The sequence below is a fragment of the Anguilla rostrata genome, chromosome 16 (genome assembly GCF_018555375.3).
Source record: "Anguilla rostrata isolate EN2019 chromosome 16, ASM1855537v3, whole genome shotgun sequence".
NCBI lineage: Eukaryota > Metazoa > Chordata > Actinopteri > Anguilliformes > Anguillidae > Anguilla > Anguilla rostrata.
Genome location: NC_057948.1, coordinates 20534340 through 20560507, shown reverse-complemented (window position 1 = coordinate 20560507; position 26168 = coordinate 20534340).

The following is a 26168-nucleotide window of genomic DNA, read 5'->3' as shown; positions in this document are numbered from 1 at the left end:
TGTGTATTCCAGTATTGGTGGTGCTTATTTTCACTTTGCAATTATTTAATTTAATTATGATGTTTTTTGTTTCTCGGCAAATGCTGTTGTCCAGGTTTACCCGTAGAGATTTGGAACTGTCACATATCTAGTTTATAGAATATGGCATATGGAAGATAAATATGTTTTGATACAGGTCATTTGTTCATGGTGCAATAATACACAGTAGTCCTAATATTATTAATGAACAAGTCATCCACTACAATTTACAACAGGAGACTGAACAGTGTAGATGATGTTCATATCTAGCATTTAGGGGTTACAACCTTTGATCTGAAAGATGTCTGTGGTAATGCATAGAAACTCATTTTGACACAGCACCTTATAACCCTGCAGGAGCAGATTTTTCAGGATCATCACCAGTGTGGCTGAAATCCACCATGACATTTTATTTTCACTGGGGTCAGAGGACACATAAAACATTATGGTTTAGAACAGGTCACTAGCCCAGGGCTTCAACGTCAAAATGAGAAACTCCATAAACATTAAAAACAAGAACAAATTCAAACATTAAACTAGCTCATAAACAAAGTGTCAAATTGCACCGTGTACATGAGTGATTTCTGTATGTTTGGCTTGAGGGCCTTGGTCAAAGGTTACCAATGGCCGACCAGCAGGATTGCTGCAGCAAGCATGACTGCTTTGGCTGAACACAAACCAGACTAAGGGAATCGTGAGGGTCAAATGAGTCCTGTGAGTGCTTCTTTTTCAGGGAGACCACAGCTTGCAGTAGTGGTATGTTCTTACTATCTTAACTAACTTAACTAACTAACTTAACTAAGAATTCACCTTGGTCAAAGAAGCATCTATAGTACTGTTTTAAACTGTGAATGAAGATTTGACATAACACTGAGTATACTTTCTGACAGCCCTGTAGCTGAGGATTTCTTGGATGCTTTCTTAAATTAGTATCATGAGTATAGCACAATGCAGTTGGGAAATGCCTGCTTTCCTATAAAAGGGAACATTTACTTTTCTTTACAACTCAGGCTAGTTCTATTTCACTGCTTTGTTGACTGCACCTCACAAAAATATATGTTTATAATAAAAGCTGTTATAGTGTGTGTGTGTGTGTGTGTTTGTGTGATGATGGCCTGCTTTTCTGGCACTGAGTCCAAAATAACTTTTTCCAGAACTCTGCAGGCTCCATTAGGTACTCCTTAACAAACTGAATCCTGACCATCCTTGCCGATAACTAGTGGTTTGCATTTTGCTGTGTGGCTTCTGTATTTCTGTTTGTGAAGTCCTCTGCAGACAATAGTCACTGACACATCCACACTTGCCTTTCTGATCTTTTGTACAGGTGTTGTCTTCATTATGGTGAGAATTATCCAGTCTTCAACTGTAGCGGTCTTCCTTGGCATACCAGGCGTTTTACAATTACTGAGATCACCTGTGCTGTCTTTCTTCTTAATGATGTTCCAGACAGTTGATTTTGGTAATGTTTGGCCTTTTATCTCTGATTGTTTTGTTCTTATTTCTCAGCCTCATAATGTCTTCCTTGACTTTCATTGGCACAACTTCGGCCCTCATGTTGACAGATGCCAAAGACAGACTCCAAAGGCAACCAAAAGCCTAGAATTAAGCCTAGATTACATTACATTACAGGCATTTGGCAGACGCTCTTATCCAGAGTGACGTACAACAAAGTGTATACCCATAACCAGGAACAAGATACAGTAAGCTGTCTTATACCTGCACTGAGATTGAACACACCTAAATAATCAGAAACACCTGTGAAGCTATTTGTCCCAAGCATTATGGTGCCCTGAAATGGTGGGCGGGCAGGCAAGTATAAAAAGTGCTGTAATTTCTACATGGTAAGACCAAAATGTATTTTTTAAAAATACCCTTTGCTTACAAATCTAAAATTGGAGAACAGAATGAAATAAAAAGAAAAGCATGTGTGTCCCAAACAAATACACACACTCACCTATGCACGCACTCACACACATACACACACACATGCCACGCGCACACACACAAATGCACACACAGTATAAATCTGAACATATTGCCTCTCAATAAGAAAAAAAAGAATGGGACTACACTATGACATTTGAGGGTGTCATTGCATTTTTGTCACTGCATTTACACATTTGTGCTTGTCAGTGGATGCAAGCTGAGTGACTGTGCTTTTGATTGAAGGGGAGATGTAAAAGATCTTTAAACAGATCAAATCAGCTTATAATGTAAATTTCTTCAGAGGCATTTCACAGCTGAAATACTGGGTGAATAGGTGTGCCACTTCTACTACCAGGATCACCAAAAAAAGGAAATTCAAGCTGCTCTGACAAGTTGAACCCCCACCCCTGCACCCCCAGGAGCCATGACTGTTGAAATCCCCATGTGCACCAGGCTCTGAGCTAATGTCCTTTAAAACAATCCTCTGCAATGGTAGATTAAGATACCAAACTGAGGGCCTTTCGTGATATGTCAGAACATGTACATGGAAAATATTGCAATTCTACTGTGATGATGATGCTCACCACTGTGTTTGGAATGAAGGTACATTAAACCATGCTTGAAAGAATGCATACCATTTCTACTCTGGTTGCATTGATTTCACAATACTTTCAGAAATCAGTCATTAGTTGTGTCTTCTGTGTTGAGCTCAATTTATCTTGAAAGACATCACCTCCTTTCAACTGATGCAAGATGTGCCTGATCGGAATATACCACTATTGAATAAACATAGTGGTAGCATGGTATTTGTCTGTTAAATATTAATATTTATATTTTATGTATAATATTCCAAAGTTGAATGCAGTCACAATGAGGGACTGTGGGGTATCTGCTTTGCACAATGAACAAGAATAATCACAAAATGGGATTCCAGTGTAAAAAATGGCCCATGACATCTGATTAATTGTTATCGTAAGGATGGCTGATATGAGGGTGGAAGTAACAAAAAATATTAATTAAACACTGAATGAATTCAAGTTTAATTAAATTAAATATTGAATCAAATATAATGCAATTCATTTAAATATTGAATTAATGTAATGTTTTAATTGAAATATTGCATCAAATAATATGCAATTTAATTAAATAAATATTGTATTTGATTGCCTTAACATTTCAGCATAGCCAGTATTCACATAGTTGGGCCGATAAATAACTATAGTTAGGCCAGCCCAGAACCAGGGATGTTTCTAGCATGGTTTAAGAGATGGAAAATTGTGATCACGGCATGTGGTAGTTGCTCTCTCATATTTTTAACAGTGAATAATGTGATTTAAAAAAAAGATTCATCAAAAAGATTCACAATTGGTTGTGCTGGATCAGCCAGCCCATTATTCTATTAAATTTAACAATTATTGACTGGGAACTAAAATTGCAAGCTCGCAAACATTCACAGCTGTAGCTGGCACTTATTAGCTACTACTGTAGACAGTAACGGAATATCCCAGTAGAAAAATATACCTCTGTGTTGTCCCAAGTTTACAACAGAGAGAAGATACAGCTAAGACTATAATACAATAATGCAAAAAACATTGTAGTTGGATGGAAAGTATTCTGAACAGTTCTCTGAGAAAATATGGACCAGGGAAAGTTTGCATTTATTTACTCATTCATTCATTAATTTATTCAAAAACCCATGGCTCCTAGATGGCCCTTGATAACAACTAAGCACTATTCCTTGGTTTAGAATTTACATTTTCCCTATTCCAGGTACATTCTTTTAAAATTCCAATTAGCCATATGAGTAAGGAATAAACAACGACCAGCTGTCCCGTTACGGGAAAATAATGTATGACGGGGGTGGTGATGCAGTCAAGTTAACTGCTTTAGAATGTTAGATTTTGTAGGGCATTGATTTAAGAACTATTAAAAGGTTGAGGTATCCCGTTATTGAAAATGAATGCACACCCTTGGACCAGGATAATTATCAGCAAAAAATAGCGTTTTAGGTTGATTATTGGGTTAGACTGAATTTGGTTAACTTTTAAATATCATCCAAAGATGTCCCTATGAAGCGGTATTTACATTTCTGAATGATTGAGTTTTTGTTGTTGGTTGTAGTTGGGGTCTTTTTTTAGTTTTTGTAGCTTGGATTCTGGTAAACAGGAAAAAGGAGAAAATTAAAATGAAATACTGAAAATTATAATTGTGTTTTTTTTTTTAATAAAATGTTTTGTTTTGTTATACTCAAAATTGTATCTTTTACCTCATGAATTGCAATGTTATATCAGGCAAAGTGTTTGCTACTTACAAAAAAACATCTACTTTTGAAAACATTGCTCTTTGTCTTTCAAGAGCATCCTTGAGAGATGATTCATAATCTCATCTCGTCTTCATTAATTACTTTTAAGGTTGGGGTTATTGGATTTAAGGCAAGCCGTAAAAATGAGATTAGACGCAATTTGATGGCAGAGTCAAGTGGAGGTGTGAGAGGGCTTCAAGGTCACTCATGAAATTACAATATGGGTGGGGTATCTGTTTAAAAGCATCATCCACTGCTGACCTTTTTCTCAGCGGGCCTGTCATTATTAGATTTGTTTTTGCAAAACCCAGCACTTAGTTTCAAACTCATGTCTCTTGTTAAGGATTTATCTAAAAAGGTTTGAAGTGTGTGACTTGTGCTGTCCTGATTCAGATATCTGAGGGCATGCTTTCATGGTAAGAACTACGGGTAGGGGCTGCTGAGTGGCTCACTCAGTTAAGGCTCTGTTCCAGTGCATGAATGGGCCCCACAGTCTGGTTTTGAATGCCATTGTCGAATGTGACTGGCAGCCCCACAGGGCAATGCACAGTTTGTGTAAGCATCACACAAGGTTGGGAAGGTTTCAGTAGGCTGGGGTTAGAGCATCTCTCACTAGCAACCCTCTCTGGTTGACTGGGTGTTTTAACGGCAAAAAGTGGAACTGAAGGTATGAGGATAATACCTTAGAATGATAGAATGATCACTGTAGCTTAGCCTGTAACATAAAGATAAGTATGATGAGTACGTGGTTATTTTACAGCAATATTAGCAGTTAGCAAACCACGGTCAATTTCAAAAACATTGTCATTTTGAATGCAACTTTATTCAAATGAACAGCTATTTAATAAATTATAGCTTAACACTCCTGCAAAGTATTCTTAGTTATTTACAAGGTACTATCTAGCTTGAATAATTTTACCCACTTCAGGTCGAATTAACAGAAAATGCCTGTATCTCCAATAACCGGTGGTGATTTTTTATTTATTTATTTTTTTTACACTGAAACAAATAAAAGCTGCTAATGGACGTTTTACAGCAATATCATGTAACACAGCACTGCACTTAGTTTAAAAAAAAGGCTGAAATATATTTTGGCAGGTAAAATAGGAGCAGCTAGCTATACACCACTTGTTATTAATTTGGGACTTTTACCTCAGGATGTTTTTGCTGCCATTCAGCTCTTACTGTTTATGTAAACACAACATGTTGAATGAAGCTTGTACTACTTGTGCTTTCAAAAAAATTAACTTGAACACGCTGTGGAGCAGGTTGAACGACTTCAGTCGTGTAAACAAGGCACTCACTCCTATATCAACTGTTTGTTGCTATAATTCTACTCCTCTGAGTCAGTTAGCATATTTTAAATTAATTTATATTTCACTTCAAATGTGATAAAGTTGTTTGTCAGCTAGTAATAGAACAGCATCGTGACAGAATCATGTGCCACATTTATGTGAATTGCAATTAAAGATTAAGATGTAGTAGTATCTGTTGATAATTGCTCTTAGGAGTAATATATTGCGACCAGACCGTTTTTAACTTAAATCAGGCTATCTATGGTCATTGCAATGAAACCTGTGGAGATCTGAAATGAATCTCCTTTTTTTGGAAAATACAAATACATCATACTGCTTGTCCTACTGCTGCGATGCCATCACTGATTGGATTGGATTTTTAAGTATCAATAGACACAAGTCTTCTGCACTGATATAATTAATCAAAATGCAAGTGGGAATGGTGGACAAAAGCTAAAAGCTAAAAAGACAGCAAATTCACATTATCCCATTATCTCGTTATCACACAATGCTTTGATACACTCACTACTGAACAGGTTGCTGCGGATTCAATCAAACATTCTATTTGAATCAACAACCAAATAGATTCTTTTCAAAGGAACACCGAGCTTGAGTTCATTCCTTTCTTGAGAGCAATTAGGTAATTATTTGGATGCTATATGCACTTAGAATTTACCAATTATGTGTCTTGTTATAGTCTAGTAATTTGGGCTGTGCGATTTAAATTAAAAGATTCACTCACTGCCAAATTGCATAAGTGCATATTGTATTTCTTAACTATTTATAGCAGCCATGAAAATCAATGGAATGGTCAGACAACTGTATGCCTGTAATCAAAAAGGGCTTCCAATTAAACAATATAAATGTACCACACTACCAATCAGAATTGTGTCACTAGCTGGCAGGTTAACTGTTTTTATTTCCTGTCATATAGTGAGTGTGAGAAGTGATATATGCAAATTAATGATTGCTGTTGTTACTATTGTGGCACCGGGAAAGATGACAGGCGTTTATTTCTCTTTCTCTGCTCCTTTGTCGGGTGTGTGTTCTTTCAGCACCTCAGGTGTTTCAGTGATCTGGGAAAGTCGCAAGACCATGGACAGCACTGGCCCCGCTCATAAGCAGGGTAGCAGCTGTACCTTATTTCAAACCAGGGCAGCCACTACCCGTTGTCTAATCATTGGGCTTTATAAAGGCCTTGATCCCAGGCCTTTCTTTTCTTCCTCCACCACTGCAGTGTGAGCTTGGGTTGTTGCTTTCGAGACATCTTTTCCTTTTTATTTGCACCTAGTATTTGTTTTTTTATTATTATTATTTGTTTTCTTAGCCATTGTAGAAGTCATTGTGGAAAGACATTACATTGATTGTATTTCTTTTAATGTAAACTCACTTAGTTTAAAAAAATAATAATAATTCTGGAAGCATCCTTAAACTTTTTAAGCTTTTATTTTGCTTCTTATTTGAGTTTATTGACACATATATGAGTTTAACACTGGGCCAAACATGAGTGAGTGGAAATACAAATTAAGACCATTGGCAATTACTGGGAGCCAGTAGCTAGTAGAGTTGAGAGGTAACTTACTTATGTGCTATAAAATTCAATCAGCACTGTAAGATGATCACCATTTTGCGTGAGCTTCCCTCTGCACAGGAAAGCTGGCTGCATGCTTCAGTGGAGGATGAAAACTGAGTGATTTGGCACTTCCTTCATGCCAGTAGCCATTGGAGTGTATAATGAGCACTGAGACAGATGGATGGAAAAGTTGTTTCTAAATGTATTTATTTATTTATTTGGATTATGTTCATAATATTATAATTAAAGACATTTGCTTACCAATGATATGTTGACATCTTACCTCTTGGCCCTAATGTTCATACATGCTATTTCTGTTCATTTATTAGTGTGACATTATTTTGTGTTATGTGCGCACTGAAATGCATTATGCAACTCTTAATCAGACTGATGTTACAGAAAAAGATTTTTGGAATCTTTTGGGAGAAAATAAATTTATTTATAATAATTACATCACTATTTTCAAGCATATTCTCAGCAACCTGCCTTTTTGGGGTTGACTTCTTCTATGCAAACATTTTATTTCAGTTTGTCTATTTCATTAAGATCATCAGTGGGAAAATAACAGTGGAGTACATAAGTATCTTTTGGATATTAATCCAACAGTCATTTCAGTAGGTGATTTCAAAACAGGCTTTGATCACCATAATTTGCCATCAGAATTGTTATTAAATGTTATGCTTTGTTGATATCCATTTGATTCAGTGTGAAATTATTTTGCTCTAGAATGTTATTAGTGACAACCAGGCAATAATGGAGCTGTGGGTTTGAAATACATAATATCTTTGGCTATATTTTTGATAGTGTAATTCATACAGAGTCAGTAATTAAGACTGATCAATTGATCAACTATTGAATTGATCTGTGGATTTATATATCATCTGTATATAAATGAGAGCCTCTATGCATGTTGTATGAGAGTGTCTGTTGTATTGAATGTTTTGTGTTGAACCCCTCGAAAACGAGATGGTTCATCTCAAGGGGCTATCCGCTAATAAACTTTATATGATATAGGAATATCCAAATGCAATGGGCAATGTCATTGTTGTGCTAATTTGAAATGGGCAGCTTGCAGGCCCATCTCATCACTGAAATGTCCTCCATCAGTTTGGGATATGAGCATAGATAACATAGACACCGCGCCCTCAGAAGCGGGTGCTGTCAATTTCATCCTCTCTTCACTCCACACTTGTTTAACTGTGCTGTCATTACCTTACTGAACTTCATGTACGCACTACATGGGCCCAACCGACCAGAGTAGTTGGTCTTGTGTGATAAGATGAAGATAAACCCACTGAATGAAACCATCCCTCCCTAGACAACACTAGAGCCAATTATGTTCTGCCCTGTGGGGCTGCCAGCCACAGTTTGCACAGGCACAGTATTCAGTACCAGATTATGTAGCACATTAAGACACCACAGCTCGGTATCTTATAGCCACCCGTAAGCTCCTTTAGAATGATATATTGGCAGTTTCAAATCTTTCTAATTGAAATCAGGTCATATTATTTCATGCAAACAGGCCAGACCACTTGCCTCGCTACATCTTTCAAGTTTCATAATTTCTGTGTAGTTTAATCTTTACACATAATTTTTCCTCTTGTATAACATCCATCAATGCAGGGCACTGTTAGACTGATGTATGGCTCTGCCGTTTTGCTTGACCACAGATCGGTCATACTTGAAAAATGACTGATGCTGGAAAGCTCCCTGGTTACTCACTCATATCATTAAATGTATCTTTTTGCCAATGGGTTCTGGGTATTTACAGATTGGAAGCTGGTTCTAGGCCTCCTAAAGCCTTCTTTCTCCATCCTGTTTAAAGCAGCCATGTCCTTTGCAAAATATTGCATAAGAGCACCTTCAATTCCCCTCCACTGCCTGCTGTGTGTAGCATGCACACTTTTATCCTTACTCAAAGCTTAAATAACAAGTGCATCTATCCACTCTGGTTATCTTTCCTTAGGTTTCAGGACATCAACAACATACATCCATCCATCCATCCATTATCTAGACCCGCTTACCTTGGGCAGGGTCGCGGGGGTGCTGGAGCCTATCCCAGCGGGCATTGGGTGGGAGGCAGGAATACACCCTGGACAGGCTGCCAATCTATCACAGGGCACGCACACCATTCACTCACACGCTCAATTAGGGCAATAAACCAAAATGTATTAAAATACCATTTAATACAAGCAGAGAATGTTTTGATTGCAAATCTAAAATTGTGTAGAGAGCCAAAAGTGTGTTTGTTCCAAACATTGTGGAGCTGACAGTAGTTCTCATTTGGTGCAGTCCTAATGGCGTGAGGTTAAGGCCCCCCTCAGCACCACTCCATCTGCTGGATGCGTCAGAGTGGCCATCTGCCATTCCGATTCTCTCTCTCACCCCTGTCCTGGGAGAGGTCAGAATGAAAAGCAGAGCCATGGAACATGACACAGCGCCCCCCCCCCCTTCCCCCCACACACACCTTGCCACTGGGGGCTCAGTGTGCCATGTTGCCAGATCGGTGACCTCAAACTGGGCACCTTTGTGTGAACATTCAGGAACTACTTCCCTGAGGCATCACCTTGCACATGCCCAGCTGTGTCTTCCAGACCAGAGAACATAATAAATATTACACGAGGAAGCAACGGGAAATGTATACCATTCACCTAATCACATTCATGTAGTTGACTGTTTATTTCATTCCAGTGTAGAAAGAAGCAGAAGTGACATTAGGAAAAATCCCACCATTTTTAAAAGATATTCTATCACAAAAATTGTGGTTCAACCTGCATGGGCTCCTGTCTAGATAAGGGGTTTGAAAAATGGTGAAAATCATTAATTGGCATCTAGGTTTGAATGCCTCTAACCTTCTCAAATCCCTCTGAGCAAAGCCCATCAATTTCTCTGACAAAAGGAAATAGCCTTTTTTTAAAACACTTCACTGCAATATAGGCCTTAGTCTCACCCATTGCCAAGGGATCAATACTCGTTGACGATGTTACTGTATCAGCTCATCCAACAAATCCAATTCAATTATCTGCAACAGAGGGAGAAAATAGATCTATCCAGGATTTGAAGACCAAGAAGGGGTTTTACTTTAGAGAGAAAGGTGAGGATGCTTATTCCTTCTATCTCTAGCACCTAGACACTTTCAAAATAGATTACACAATAGATTTTTCTCCAAACGCAAAAGAGAGGAATGAAGGAAACTTGTGTCTGAACTGAAAAAGAGTCAACAGCTAAGTGAAAAGGGCAGGGTTGGGAGAACCTGCACTCAGGACTGTCTTCCTGTAGTCTGTATCGTTGATAATTTAATATGGAAGAAAATATTTCATATTGCATCTCAGACTTTAAATGATCAGTATAACACATTAGATTAATAGAATTTATTCAAGATTGTTAGCTACATAAAGTAAATATGACATGCTAAATTGTATACTGAAATGATTCAAGATCAGATTTTACAGCAAGCATGGTTAAGTTTGCTTCCCACTCACCCACACCATTTACAAGCAGCAGGGCCATCCAAACTGGCTCATGTCCATTCAATTAGCCAGTGTTTTATTGAGTCACAGACATTGAAACCGAAACCAATAAAAAAGTATGTTCATGTTTAATTGGCCTCCAAGAGATGGCAGTTACCTGAGGATTGTAAAGATTCTTTGAGTGCATTTTGAATGTGTGTGTGTGTATAATAATAATAATAATAATATACATTAAAAACATGAAAATTGAGTTGAAGCCTTGAATTCAAACTACAATTTCAGGTTAACACTGAATTTTTTCTGTGTCCCCACTTTGAAATTATACTTCTTCTACCACATTCTCCCTGTGCGGCAATTGTGCACGAGGTATTAACTGAACACAAGCCGTGCAGGATTGGAATGTAAGAAATCACCCCTTTTGAACATTGCAAATGAATGTTCCTAGTTCATTGTTCCTCTTGACTAGTCATGTAACAGTAGTTCATGAATAGCATATTTTACTGAGAACCCCTTTGTGGGTACAAAGCAAAGGGAAGAGCAAGGGCTGAATCAGGTAGGGTGCCCTGAGCAGATGTTACTACTACTACTCAGTCCAAACACTACACCCTCCCTCATATTAAAATAAGTATGCTGTATCATCAACAGACATTTAGCTATGCACTCTGCTTCTGTCACCAAATAAAAATATTTATTTAATCAGCCCGGATAAACATTATGCAGTCTAATCCTATTGGGTCTCCAGCTGAAAGCTTTGCTAATACTGGTTATTATAAAACTGGTTATTTATATTTTTTGGTACTCTGGAGAATATTTGAGGCTTCATTGGAATATCCCCATTCATTTATTTGGTACAAAATGACAACATATTCCATGAATTTTAGGCTTCTAATTCTATGTGATGCTTTACTACTGTATTTATAATTATGAAAATAACTGGAGTCACCAGATTGACACCAACTAGTTTTCTTTAAAAATGCATCTGAGGTTCAACTCTAGGGAACAAGCGAGAATGACAGGGGAGACATCGATAAAAGACTTCCTACATTGGCAGTGATCAGCAATCACCACTGACTACGGATCTCATTAAATCCAAGATCTAGATCGGCTACAGTGACTGCGTGGCATGTCTCACTGGCTGAGGAATAATCCATTGTGAAAAAAGACTCGGCTCTCGGATATATGCACAGTGTGATTGTGTTTGAGAGGAGCTGGCATCTGAGATCATAAGAGCTCTCTGATAGATTTATTCCCATAAAAACATGCAGGATTTTCACTTTACCAGTAATAGAACAGAAAATTCACTCAGTATATGTTTGGCAATTATTCAAATTTTTGGCAGTTATATATATATATAATTCCAGAGGATTTACCAAACATGTTGATAAGGTTTTCTTAAAAGAAAAAAGATAAAACATTAAAGAAAAAATGTATCCAATATGCTTATCGTCCTTAATTGGTTATCTGGAAATTGTCATGAATGCCCCTCCCACCTCCTGCCCACACAATGCTTGCTCAGTGAAAATGGCATCTGTAAATTATCCAGCAGGAATTAAACTATAATGTTCACGTTGGACTCCCTCTGTGCTGTGCATCATTTTTCAGTGGAAAAATGAATGTAGCACTCCAACAAGAGGGGGCTAACTTTGGTCAGAATGTGCCCCTAATTTACCTAATTCACACACACACAGATCAATCTGTCCGTCTCATTTTACATACAGTAGCTTTTAGCAGCAGAGCATGAACCACCTCATCTTCAGTATGAGGAATTATGGAGGGGGAGGGATGCCAGCACTGCTGCGCATGCAATCCGGTTACAACAGACAACTGAGCATACTCCCAGAAGACCCTGGGGACTGGTCTGTTGCACACACACACCCACACAGGCACACACACACACACATGCACACACACTCTCTCTCTCTCTCTTCTCTCACTTTCACTCTGTCACATCATTTTTAATTCAATTTGAAGTTATTTGCCTCGTAATGAGATTGGCAGATCAAACACTCCTAATGCAGTGAGATGGGAATGGAGCTTGACGAAGGTAGCTTACCCAGCTGATATTGTCTCTTCAGTTTCCTCTCCCCATTCTCCATTAGCACAGAGCTGGGTTCTTTCATTCTCCTCATAGGAAAGAGACAGGCAGGATTAAATGTGTCTATCGACTTCATTGACCTTAAACACAGACAGACCCCTACCCCCAAACGAGTGATGTAATGTCAAGGTTGATGAAAACTTATGCAGTCTGCATTCACCTTCAGCGAGGGAGAATTTGACAGACATAACGATGCTCTGCATGTTTTGTGTTTATCTTCTGTGGCTTTACTATGCCCTTACAGGGGCATTAAAGCTGACATGATTATGGCTTCAATCTTTAGTAAAGCCTGCAGTTTTACAGTGCCTCAGCCTAACACTTCCAGACCAATGCATGAATGAGGTCATAATGTTATTTACTGGCTCTCCATAATACCTACCAGGCTTTACAAAGGTCCGAATGGTTACTGCATACTTAATATTCTATTTGAAAACAAAATTAATTAAAACAGGAAAGGGCAGGGCACACAAAGAGTGCTAAAATACAATACTGAAAATATGCAAACTAGACTTTCAAAAGTAGTTCTCATTTATTTGTATACCACACAAAACTGTTAAATAAAAATAGTGCCATATTCATGAAACCTGCATAACAAATAACTCTAATCGATGTACGTGATTCAGCCTAGACAACAAGGAATTCCTTTTACCTCCTTATTTTCCATGTTACATGTGATAGCTACAATGAAAAAGACAGCATGTTGAACTGTTTTCAGGCTCAAAGGTGCAATTAATTCAAATTATCTGTGGTATGGATTGTATAAAGAGAGAAAAATATCTCAGTAAATTGTGCAGAGTTGATGTCTGCTTTATAAAATATGTGCTTTGGCTTGAGAAATGAAAAGATACAATTTGCATAAGCCTAACTCTCCCCAGTATGTCAGGAGGCTTATGAACAGAGGACAAATGAGAGAGCTCTGTATTAAAGTTAAATTTTATATATCCCAGGATTTGGATTTTGGAACTTTGTCACCTCTGATGTCATACCAAAATTGGACAAATGTATCAATTGTGGATTTATACTTAAGCAATAAGGCACAAGAGGCTGTGCTGTATAGTGAATGAAGGGTGTTAGTCACAAAGAGCATCAGAGTGCCTGTAACCCCTTTAGTCCTGACGCTGTTCGCAATATAGCATGGCCTCAAGTGTGTCATTGCTTTTATAAAATGGTCACTACATATTAAATAATATTGAGGACATTTTCCATTAAAATATCAATTCGATAAGAAAATTTATTAAACGCCATCCGCGGTCCAGAGGGTATAGATCCTATTTAAATAATGTCAATAAAATGTTTCTATGGCCAACATAAATATAGTATCACTCAGCTGACGTTAGACAGCTAAGCTAGCTGCTAATAGCTAGTAGGCCTGAGCCGGCCAGGCAGTAGTCTGAATCGAATCTGTATCTGGAACTATAGTTGTAGTCGGAAGGAAAGAAATGTTATTACAAAAAAGAAACAGAACACAGCCTGTTCTGTGTGGCTGACACTTGTTTGGTTTTCTTTTGCTGTAAAATGGCACACGAACATTGTTATAAAGATGAAAGAGTGAAGAAGAGGGAACAATGAATTCACAGTACTGTGAGTTCTTAGTAGTGCTGCAGGGAGTAATCCTGCGTTCAAGATAACTCAGCACTCGGATATTACAAGTATGGAATTTCTGACATCACTGCACGCACACCGTTTTACTCTGGTAGGGAAAAAAAAAAAAAAAAACATTGATTCCCACAGGAAACGTTGCTTTAAGGAGAATTTAATTTTGTTATTAAATTTTTCCAGGCATATCACAGCAATCATCATTAGCTTCTTCAACACTTAGCAGTGTAATCCGTCATGCATTTTTAAAGGAAAAACTGCATAGTAACAAACCTTTGACTAGATGCAGGAAAATGTTTGTGGTGTCACAATGCATTTGTCCACTTACTATACTATTGATAGTTAAGTTTGCTAGTTTTTCCTTAAGGGAAATGAGTTGGAAAACAGGCAATGTAATTTAAGTAATGTGAGAATTAGTCACAAAAAAAGTTTCATTTTTTGGAACTGGTTTTGATTTTTAAAATCCAACACTTCCCAAACCACTATTATTTGCAAAGTAGCCTATGCAAAATTAAAGTAACAGGAGGTTATAGAATGAACCTTTTATGTTTAATAAAATATCAAATTTGACAAGTTTTTTTGTTAAAGGTTTTAAAGTGAGTAGGCTACTGCATTGTTAGTTGCATTGTGCCATTTCAGTAAATGGTATGTTGCAGTAGAACAGCTAAACATAAAATATTCCGACATGTAGGCTATTGTGTAGCCTATGGTGAAACTGGCTGAAAATATTGTGCTATGATATTTTTGCCAGGTCGCCCACCACCAATTGATGCTAAACATAACTTCTGCTAATTTGCCCACTGGCCATTTCCATGCACTAAGCTGATCCTTTAGAGCTAGCAGGCCAGAGAAATCAAAAGACAACAATAGGTCTGAATTGATAAGAAAAACACTTGGACACTGGTACAAAAGCAAATGAATTTAGAGTGATGGATGCTGTGATGATTGACCGCTCACCTGTATAATAAAGCTTAAGTAGCCTACTCTTAGTCAGTTGAAAAGTAATGTCCCTTTGCACTAGTTTTAATCATGTTAATAGTTTGCTATGTTTTATTAAAAGTCGTTTTGAATGTCTTACCGAGGTATCGAAAATGGCATCGGATATCAACATTTTTTGAGATATCGTATTGACGTTTAAAATTTTGGTATTGTGATAACACCAATTGGGACAGTGATTTTCAAATGGTGGAATGTCCTCTTTGCCTATATACAGTCAGCAGAATACTTCACAGCTAGCATCGCATTGCAAGAACCATGGCATCTTATTTGTCATTTGGAACGACTCCCTGGCATGCTACTAATAAATCATTATGAACATTAATGAAAGAATAGCATGTATGGGTTTCGTTTTAATTAATCATGATCAATTGAAATGTTATGACAGGTGATCTTGCATGAATTACTTACGTTTGTTAAAAAAAGGTGAAAAGGTGTTGAAAATTAAGTACAAGTACAGAATTACTTGATGATAATGTTATGGCATGAAATGCTCATAAACAGAATAGATGAATAATATGAAACCACAGACACACATACACTTTTTATTTATGGTTCAATGAGTATATATATATATATATATATATATATATATATATACACAGTTCCTTCACATAATAAAAAAGAGTCCTCATGAATAGCATACTGTTGTGTAGTGAAAGCATAAAGGTCAGTCAGTTCCCCCCTTCAATCAAGTCTGTAGACCATAAAATTTCATTTTAAAACCATTAGACATAGTGTGTATAAGTGCATATGCAATGTAATATAACGTTTGCAAAGGCTATATCCAAAATCTCTGAGAGAAACAGTATTGACCAATGGGCCCTGCTTGCCAGTTGTGAAATTGCTGATCACTGGATACTGACAATGAGACCACAAACATAACAGAAGTTGTACACACTTAACACACTTTTTGAATGTATACGCTCACAATCGGTGCCCAATTTTTTAAAAAAAAGGTGGTCATTGATGAGGAGCTAAGCCATTTTAATGAGCCAATAAAAAAAAATGTGATCCTTGCCAGTTGAGAGGCCGCTTGTTACCATGTTTTTTTTTTTTTGTTTTATTTGAAAAGAAGCTTGCTGAGCTTACCGTGTGTAGTTCTGTGCAAGGAAATGGCATAGTTTTAAAACTATTTTTAAAAGTATTCTACCGAGACATAAGAATATATGTACGCACAAACTTTGATAATGTCACAATTTGTGGAAAACAGCCAAAAAAAATAGTGGGAAAGAAAATAAGTAATGTATTGTCAGGCTGCTTTACAATGGGGGCATTTATTTGATCAATGTGTGCTAGCTGAGAAAAGCCACAACTGAAATTTACAAGAACTTTTTACTGCAACAAGGTTTAACTGTCGGGTCTACACAAATACTAACAGGAATGGTAATGCCAGGATAAAATGGCATCATATCACTAACAGGACATTTTAGTATCATTAAAACAGTCTTATCATCTCACACAAGGTAGCTGTCAAACTCATGACCAGCACAAATTACCATTCTTCGTTTTCTTCTGTAAGTGTGCAGTATAAGCGTTTGATGCATCTGAACCAAATTCATTTTAAAGAATATGTTTTCTGGTTACTACTGAAAATCCTGAGATTACTTGACTACATTTTATCTGTAAGAACCACATTTGACTCTGCATGATTTTATTGCCTCCTTAGGCATTTATTTCATTTAAATTTAATGAAGACCATTGAGTCAACAGCCTATAAATGTGATGGTGTACATCTTTTTATATTTAACTTGACATAAATTATGAATCTATGAGTTTGCAGTAGTCATATTTTAACTGATAATATTATTTTAGCTGATATCATACTTCAAAACACTGCCATGTCATTTACCTATGAATTAGCACCTATTACTAATTCATTACCTTTGAATTATTCTTGCTAATTAGAGCCAGCCAAATGAGTCCTGTTCATAATGTATGATGGGGTTTCATCGTTCAAGCTTATATTATATATATATATATATATATATATATATATATATATTTTTTTTTAAGTAAAAATTAATTGTGCATGGTTGTAATAAGAAAAATAGAATTGTCTCGATTTATTTTCCATGCAACTTGTTAATCCATTAAATAGGTGAAAGCATATATCATTTGGTCTTTGGCTTGCACGAAATACAAAATAAAGAGGGAAAAAACTCTGTCTGGCAGTGATCCCAGTTCTTGCACATGTAGCACAAGGTGAGGGAGAGAAAGAGATGGATGGCTTGTGATGGGAGAGCGAGTCATCTTCACCAGCGGGGGCTGTGATTGGAAAGACAGTCACAGACTGGAGAGGAGAAGGAGTGGAAAAGGATTAGCATGGAAATAGAGCAGTCATTGCAGTTTCCATTAAGGACTTTGCTCTCCAGTATCTGACTGTCAAACCAAAAATACCCTGTGAAGGGTACAGCAACAATGCCTTCCTTGTGCACATTTATATTTTTTTTTCGCAAAAGAGTAAGAAACCCATAAGTAAGAGTAACCCCAGATTTCACCTATGGATAAAATGTATTATTATGGCCCACGGGCCTACCCACTCCAAGAAGAACAAGGAGTAATATATCTAACCTGATGCTACCAACAGGGCTGCTGGGTGAAATTCAAAAATGATATCATTCCCAGGCTCAAGACAATAATACTTACCACAGGTTCACAGAACATGTCCCCCCCACCCCCCCTTTTCCCCTTCTCCTGGCCCTGCAACAACATACCCATCTGTCCACCCCAACAGCAGCCGTGGCTACCAGTGCCTGACATTCACAGTATTTACAAAATGAGAATAATTTATTATTAGTGTGGTTGCCTTTGGCAATCACACTACTATTATCTCACATATTATTCTTCTTTATTCCACCCATTTTTGGACCGCTACTCCTCCCAGAGTTTTTGTACCACATACACGTGCAAATCGAGCAGCTTCATCAGGAATGGTGTGCTATTACATTGTGCAAAGTTTTGGTGCAAGGTTTCTGAGAAATTCAACTTTTTGTGGGAAATTTTGCCCCATAAAGAAAGAAAGGTGGAATGTTGATGCTCGTGAACTCGCAATGCCCTCTAGGAGCTGAATGCAGAGCATTGTGCCATCACGAGGTTGAACATTCCACCATTCATTTAAATTGCCAATGTTAATTATTTCATAAAAATTGAACTGCTTGTCATATAGAGTCATGGCATGCCTCATTGCACTTGGTAGAGAGTCATTTGTCCATTGCTGAAGAACCCTAACACTAGCTGTAACCCTAACCCTAACCCTTACCCAAGCAGTAACCCTAACCCTAGCTGAAACCCTAACCCAAACCCTAGCTGTAACACTAAGCCTAACCCTAACCCCAGCTGTGACCCTAACCCTTACCCTAACTGAAACCCTAACCCTAGCTGTAACCCAAACCCTTACCCTAGCAGTAAACTTAACCCTAACCCTAGTTGAAACCCTAACCCTAACCCTAGCTGTAACCCTAACCCTATCCCTATCCCTAGATGTAACCCTAACCTTAACCCTAGCTGTAACCCTAACCCAAACCCAAGTTGTAACCCTAACCCTAAACCTAACCTTAGCTGAAATCATAACTCTAACCCTAGCTGTAACCCTAACCCTAACCCTAGCAGAAAACCTAACCCAAACCCTAACCCTAGCAGTAACTCTAACCCTAAGTTCAATCCACACTCTAACCCAATCTGTAACCCTAACCCTAACTATAACCCGAACCTTAACCCTAACCCTAGCAGAAAACCTAACCCAAACCCTAACCCTAGCAGTAACTCTAACCCTAAGTTCAATCCACACTCTAACCCAATCTGTAACCCTAACCCTAACTATAACCCAAACCTTAACCCTAACCCTAGCTGTAACCCTAACCGTAATTGTAATCCTAAACACAAGCTGTAATGCTAACCTTAACCCTAACTGTAACCCTAACCCCAACCCTAAGACTAACCCTAACCCTAGCTGTAATTCTAATGCTAACCCTAACCCTAGTTGTAACCCTAACCTTGACCCTATCGTTTGCTGTAACTCTAACCCTAACCCTACCTGTAACCATAACTCTAACCCTGGCTATAACCCTAAGCCCAGCTGTAAACCTAACCCTAAACCCTAACCATAACCCTAGCTGTAACAGTCACCCTAAACCAAGCTGTAACCCTAACCCTAGCTGCAACCCTATCCCTAACCCTAGCCCTAACCTTAACCCTAACCCTGGCTGTAAACCTAACGCTAACCCTACTCCTAACCCTAGCTGTAACCCTGAGCCTAACGCTAGCTGTAACCATAAACCGAGCCCTAGTTGTGATCCTAAACTTAATCCTAACCCTAGCTGTAACCCTAAACCTAACCCTAGCTATAACCTTTACCCTAACTTTAGCTGTAACCCTAACCCCAACCCTAGCTGTAGCAACCTCCTAGGACACACTAGCAACTGCATACAACACCCTAGCAACCACCTAGAACATCATAGCAGCCTCATAGAACACCATAGAAACCACCTATTAACACCCTAGCAACCCAACACCCTAGCAACCGCCTAGAACTCCATAGCACACAGTTAACTCTGCTGCCTGTTGAACATTCCCATCATATTAGGACTGGAGCGTGGAAAATTCCTCCATGAACTTGACTACAAACAACATAAATTTTACATTTCAATGTGGAATGAACAGGTGCAATTGCTGTATGCGCACAAACAATGAGCACCTGTCCACAAGCCTCCAGAACTATGGAATTTCATTTGCTTTTACACATGATGCTATGGAAAATGGCAGCTAGCCTTTGTTTGTTTTGTGAACATGATGTGTGTTTGAAGGTGTCTGCCAGGAAAGGCAATGTGGTGAGTTTCTCTCTCGCTGATGGGCTTCCCCTCCAGCTCATATGGGTACTGAGATCATTTCATCCCACCTGTCTTTGCCCGTCATAGGCTGCCATGTGCTGGAGCTTTGATCCTGGAAGCCACTGAGCACCAAGGAGGCTCTTTCAATTAATTTCTCTAAGATTTTAATTATAACCATAGTCAGATATATACATAAAACAGGCCTTATCACAAACGTCAAAAAGCTGTTATTGTTTCTTTGGTTGTATCACAGTTCTGTTTTTCAGTTAAAAAAATGGGGCTGACACACAAGAAACTGTGTAATGATTGCTTCCAGTTAAGCCAAAGGATTTGATCTAATATCTTTGATCTCTTGGCACTTTCTCAGTTGTTCTACCATCAGCTCTTAAAAGGGGTTCCCCTGGGAGCCTTTAACAGCATAAGTAAGAATATCTCCATGACACTATCTGGGCTAGTTTGAGATAATCTGATTCAAAATATGGACCCTCCAGCTTCTGGCTGGTTCAGATGTGACATGCTATTGTAGTCCTACAGCTTCCTTTTAATGCAGCCCAGATTTCCAGTGATCCCCTCGCCTTGTACTGTATGTTCACACACCTTCACAAAAAGTTTGTTTTATGACTTGATTAAGCCTTCAAAGGCTGAATCAAGTTTCCCCAGATCATATAAAGAAGGATGGTTATCTTAGAAATCTTATATGGGTTTCGGTACTGTAGTGCATAGTGTTTGCATATCTAGGAATGTAATTTTGAAGCAGAAGAATTTTGCAAGACATAACAGATAACTGTTCATTCCTGATGCAAATCAATTTCAGTATTCGAGGGGTAACAAAAGGAGGTAAATGATTGTTGAATATTTATATTAACTGATTTATCTGTATAGAGCAATAAGGGGTTAGCAGTAGGTTGTACAGTACCCCAGTCAATTTTAACCTCACCTGATATGGCAGAACATGAAATGAAGGTCATTTCTCTTTCCTCTCTGGAACCTTTTATTTTTCATTCCAGCTGAGGGGGAAGGTAATACGATACGTTCAGTTCCTGTCAGGTGATAGAATACCGCCCTCTGACTGATATCTGTCCTCTATATTCCTTGCAGCCTTTCTACCAGGTAATTCTCTATCCTTTGTTAGAATCTATACTTTTAACATACTGATAATCCTGGTGTGTACATAGCACACTGTATATTCTCGCACACAGAACCTCTAAGTCCTTGTTGACATTGATTATTTTATTTTCATTCATGCTCAGTTTCTCCTGCTGATCACTCAGTTGTATTGGTCGTCTGGTCTGTAAGTGATGAGGTTTGAAAGGGAGGTTAACAAGGGGAAGCTTGGAACTGAAATCTCAGATAAGGCTTGGGGGAATGAATGGGCTCCTGGAACGTTTGGTACAAGACCCTGCAGGCAAAAGTATAGAAATTTTTATTTCAGTGTGAAGGATTACCCATCTGACTAAGGAAAAGTCAGAGATTACTACATCCCCCGCTCCGGTATCAATCTTTGTTCCAGCCAGTGGTATGAGGGCCAGATGATCCTGAGGTTATTACACCCATTGCATTGAGAGCAATCCTTGATTCAGACAGTGGTACAGTGTGAAGGTGCTTAACCTTTTGACAAGTGCCTCGTATTTTCATTTGGAAGCCAATCTCTCCCAGTGAATTGCTTGCTGTCCAATGTTTAAATGTGCACTAAAACTTTTAAAAGTAAGTAGTCAGAGTAAGCATTTTTCTACCCTTTATTCAAGCAATTCCAGTGTCCTTAAATTTTTATTTTTGTCTGGATAATACTGTATTTCACATAAGGATGTAGCTTGTAGCTTTTCACTGGTGCTTTACTTAATAAACTGCGACCAAAAAGCAAGGTATTGCATTTGGCTTCAAGTGGATCGGAAGCCATACGTCACCAGCCTTCAGAGTGGCGAAGGGACTGTGCTGCAAGGTCAACAGGTCAACTCAACTTTGAGCTCAAGCCAAACAGGGCAGTGAAAGGACAGACCCCTTCAAGAATTAATTTGTTGCGGTTACCATGGCTTTAAGTGAAAGACAGCCCACTAACGAGGTGAGTGTAGAGGGCTGCTCAGAGCATCTCCTGCAATCAGTCAGCTGCAACTAAACAAATTGGCAAAACAATGCGCTTCACGCTTCTTTCGGGGTATTTATGTTACTGAATGAACCTCCTAATTGTAGATTATATGAGAACAGCAGGGCACTCAAGCAGAAAATGAATACTTTTCTTCATCTAGATTGCCAATTGAAAGTTTTAAAAGCAATATTAATTGGAACTCTGTTTTTCCAAAGAAAAGGCTAATTAAAAGCATGATAACTGTGAGCTGCAGAAATTGAACCCAGAACCGTGGAAGGTTGCCATGCCAAATTTCCTCATAGCAAAGACAGCGATTCTTCCATTTAATCAATCTGTATATTTTATAATGTTTTCATGAGCTAATTCACAATTACCTTGCCATTCCTGGCTACTTCTTGTCACGCAGTTAGGAGTGTATCTTGTATTATTATCCCATTTAATAAGGAAAACCCCTTATTACTGTCAAAAGATTTATATTGACTTATTTTTCCCTCAAGGTGCATCAATGGTACAATGGGCCTTGGGAGTAAAAATAGATTTGTTTCATACATTTGGGCAAGCAGTTTGTGTGCTTTTGGAAATATGGACTGAATTTACATGCATTAAAGATGGAAAACATTTTTTTTCCAGATTGATTGGTGTTGAACCTGAGCTGCCAAAACCTCCTAATTTAATTACCTGAACTTTTTGTCTGTGATACACTACATGGCCAAAAGTATGTGCTTTAACAACCTCCACTCTTCTGGGAAGGCTTTATACTAGATGTTGAAGCATTGCTGCAGGGATCTGGTTACATTCAACCAAAAGAGCATTCATGAGGTGGGGCACTGATTGGCGATTAGGCCTGGCTCACAGTTACCTTTCCAAATGATCCCACAGATATTGGATTGGGTTTGAGTCAGGGCTCTGTGCAGGCCAGTCAAGTTCGTCAGGGCTCTGTGCAGGCCAATCAAGTTCTTCCACACCCATCTTGACCAAACTATTTCTATATGGACCTCACTCTGTGCGGTTATCATGAGTATTAGTATTAGTATTAGGATACATTAGGTTTAGCTATTCAAAGGCAAGGAGCAGCATATTGTGCAAAGCCATCAAAGGGAGAGGACATTTCTCAGACTCTGCTTCACACACTGCAATGCAAAATAAGTTAAATTCTTAGTACAGAGTCCCCAAAGGAGTTACAAAATCAGAGTTCACAGAATCAAGTGCAGCAAAAGGCACTTTGCCTCACAGCACTGCACAATTGTTTTTAAAGCATGGGAGGAGCTATTCCCTCCCTCTAATAATGCTTTCTTAATTCTTTGACTGCATCTTTTCTTCTTAAGTATGTCAAAAACTTGATGTTTCCTTGCATCTTCAAATTGGAAGTAAGACGGGGGACCCCCTGCAGGGATATACAGTTCATTATTTCAAGGCTGTTGTGCTCTGTTTTAAAAGCTGTCTTATCAGAGAACTGTCTGTTTAGCAGAGAAAAGAAAGAAAAAGAAGAAAGAACACTTGATGAAAAGCGGGATACATTCTAAAATAACAAGTCTGACTTCCTCTAACAATACTACTACAGATATATGCTGGATTTTTAAGCATTTTCTCTTGATTCATAGAAAAAGAAATATAAAAAATGTACATAAAAAATGAAACAATAAAAATGTGATCTTTCATGAGCAATGTCTTTACATTTGGCTGCATGCCCACACAACTTATGTAAAGAACCTTCATTAATTTGATGGTTATGCAATGTGGCTTGAGATGGTAATCTCCATTAGCCGGACAAAGCAACGGATAAGGGTTCCCACCCTTTTTAAAAGTAAATTAATTTGGGTGGTAAAGAGCACAATGAGTAATCAGGAAAAACTGCTATTGGGGTCATGTCTCTTATAGTGAGCATCCAGGAAAAAGCAAATATATTTAATATTAATCAATTCTGAAGGTGAATCTTTTTTTCTAAGTTAACATCATGATAACTGTATTTGACGCATGATGATAATTGGTAATTGAGTTCCAGTTAAATCACTGTCAAAAAGATGACCAAATGCAATAACCACACACTTTACTGAGGTACTGTAAATCTCAGAGCAAATATCTGTGTTGTATACAGTTTTCACAAGGCATAAATGTTTGGGCAAACAACAGAAAGATTGCAGTTTAAAAAGTCTTGTAAAATATCTTGTAAAAGTATCTTGTAAAATGAATAATTGTATAGCCCTTTATATGGACCATAAAATATATACATTTATAGTCCTTCATAAGGACTACACTGATATACTCTAACAAGTCTCCATAGTTGTGCATAATTCCATAAAGACCTGTACAAAAGAAGTTGGAGATAGTTGTTATTCAGTGAAATCCAACTGGTTGATTCTTTGGTGAAGTTTAGGGTAAGCCTGCCCTATATTTAGACAATAAACCAACTTTATTTGGTTCAGTTGGTTAATGTAGAAATCACTGTAAACAAGGAGCTCACAACCTTAATAGGTATGCTTGGTGGTCAATGGTTAGAAGTTGTACTGTAGATTACTGGAAGCCAACAAATCTTTTTTTTTTTTTTTTTTTTACATACAATCATCTTTACATACTAACATTTTCAGTGTAAGTATGTCCTATTTGTTTTTAATAATACTGAGGAAATCAAATAAAGGCTTTTTGTCTTAGCATGGACAGGGGAGTGTCTGGCTGCCATCAGACAAAGGATCAGGTTTAGTGTGGGAGGGACCAGGCTTGTGATTAATGTGTCAGAGTAGGAGAGATGTGGCACCCACGGTGAGTGGGGTGTAATAGAGTATATGTCAGTGGAGACTGGAGACAGAATAACTGCCCCTTGTGATGTCTGTCATTCTTGCATGAATCCAGCTTTGATAAGTTTTTCTGTCGGCCATGAGAACTAAGACCTGTGGGAGACTAACCCAGTTGGTAAAAGCTTATGTTGTCATTAATTGATGATTACATTGCTTTTGTAATCATCAATTAATGGATTACTCTTTAGATAATACTTACAAAGCATACTTAATTCATAGCAATATATTTACTGACCTGATAATACAGGGTGGGTGCAGTAGGGATGGTGCCGAATAAAAATACCATATTCGGCCACACTTGAATAATGCGTTCTCTCTGAATGTTTCTACTCCCAAATGTGGCCATATTATTCAGATTCGGATCTAATCTTCCCACCTCCTTGATGCAATTTGTTCAGGAGTCACCATCAAGTTTCTTAATTTCACACGCACACATACACACACACACACACCTGCAGATAGACAGCGAGTGAGAGTTTCCCTTAACACTAGATAGTCCAGAGCGACATCATTTGGCTTTGAAGACATTAAAATTACTCAAACACCGTAAATGCTATATCCTCCTCCATCCATGACTTTCCTAAATATTTGGGCTTAAAATAACTTTGGGCAAGTTTGAGTAAAAGCATAATAGCTGAAGATGTATTCCACCCAGGGAAGCTTTTCGATAAGTTCTTTAATTTACCCAAGCTTATGCAAATCAAAACCACAGGTAAAGCGGGGCTTCAACCAAGAGGGAAGGAAAAGCATTGATAAAAAATCAACAAAACATTTTTGCCTTAAATTCTGTAGTTTTTATATTTTTTATTTTATTTTTATTATTATTATTTCATTAGAGGTTTGTTGCATACAGTAGTGCATAATGAAGTTTATTTATTTATTTTTTTTATTTTTTTATGAAAGCATTTTTCAGTTTATAATCAACTCCAGTGTCCCTCAGGTAGGGGTGGTGGTGGGGCTCATGTAGTTCATTCTATGCAGTAAGGATGAGTAATTATGTTTTGATTTATAAAAACATTTTGCCTATGTTTGAAAAGTGATTTGACTGTTTGTTTACCTCAGTGTTATAAAAGCCTGTTGTGGCTAATTAACATATAGATAATTGTTCGTTAAATACAGCATTAAAAAGCAAATTGCCTGTTGTTAAGCTGGATTATTATTGATGCCATTATAAAACAATGTTTAAATGCTTT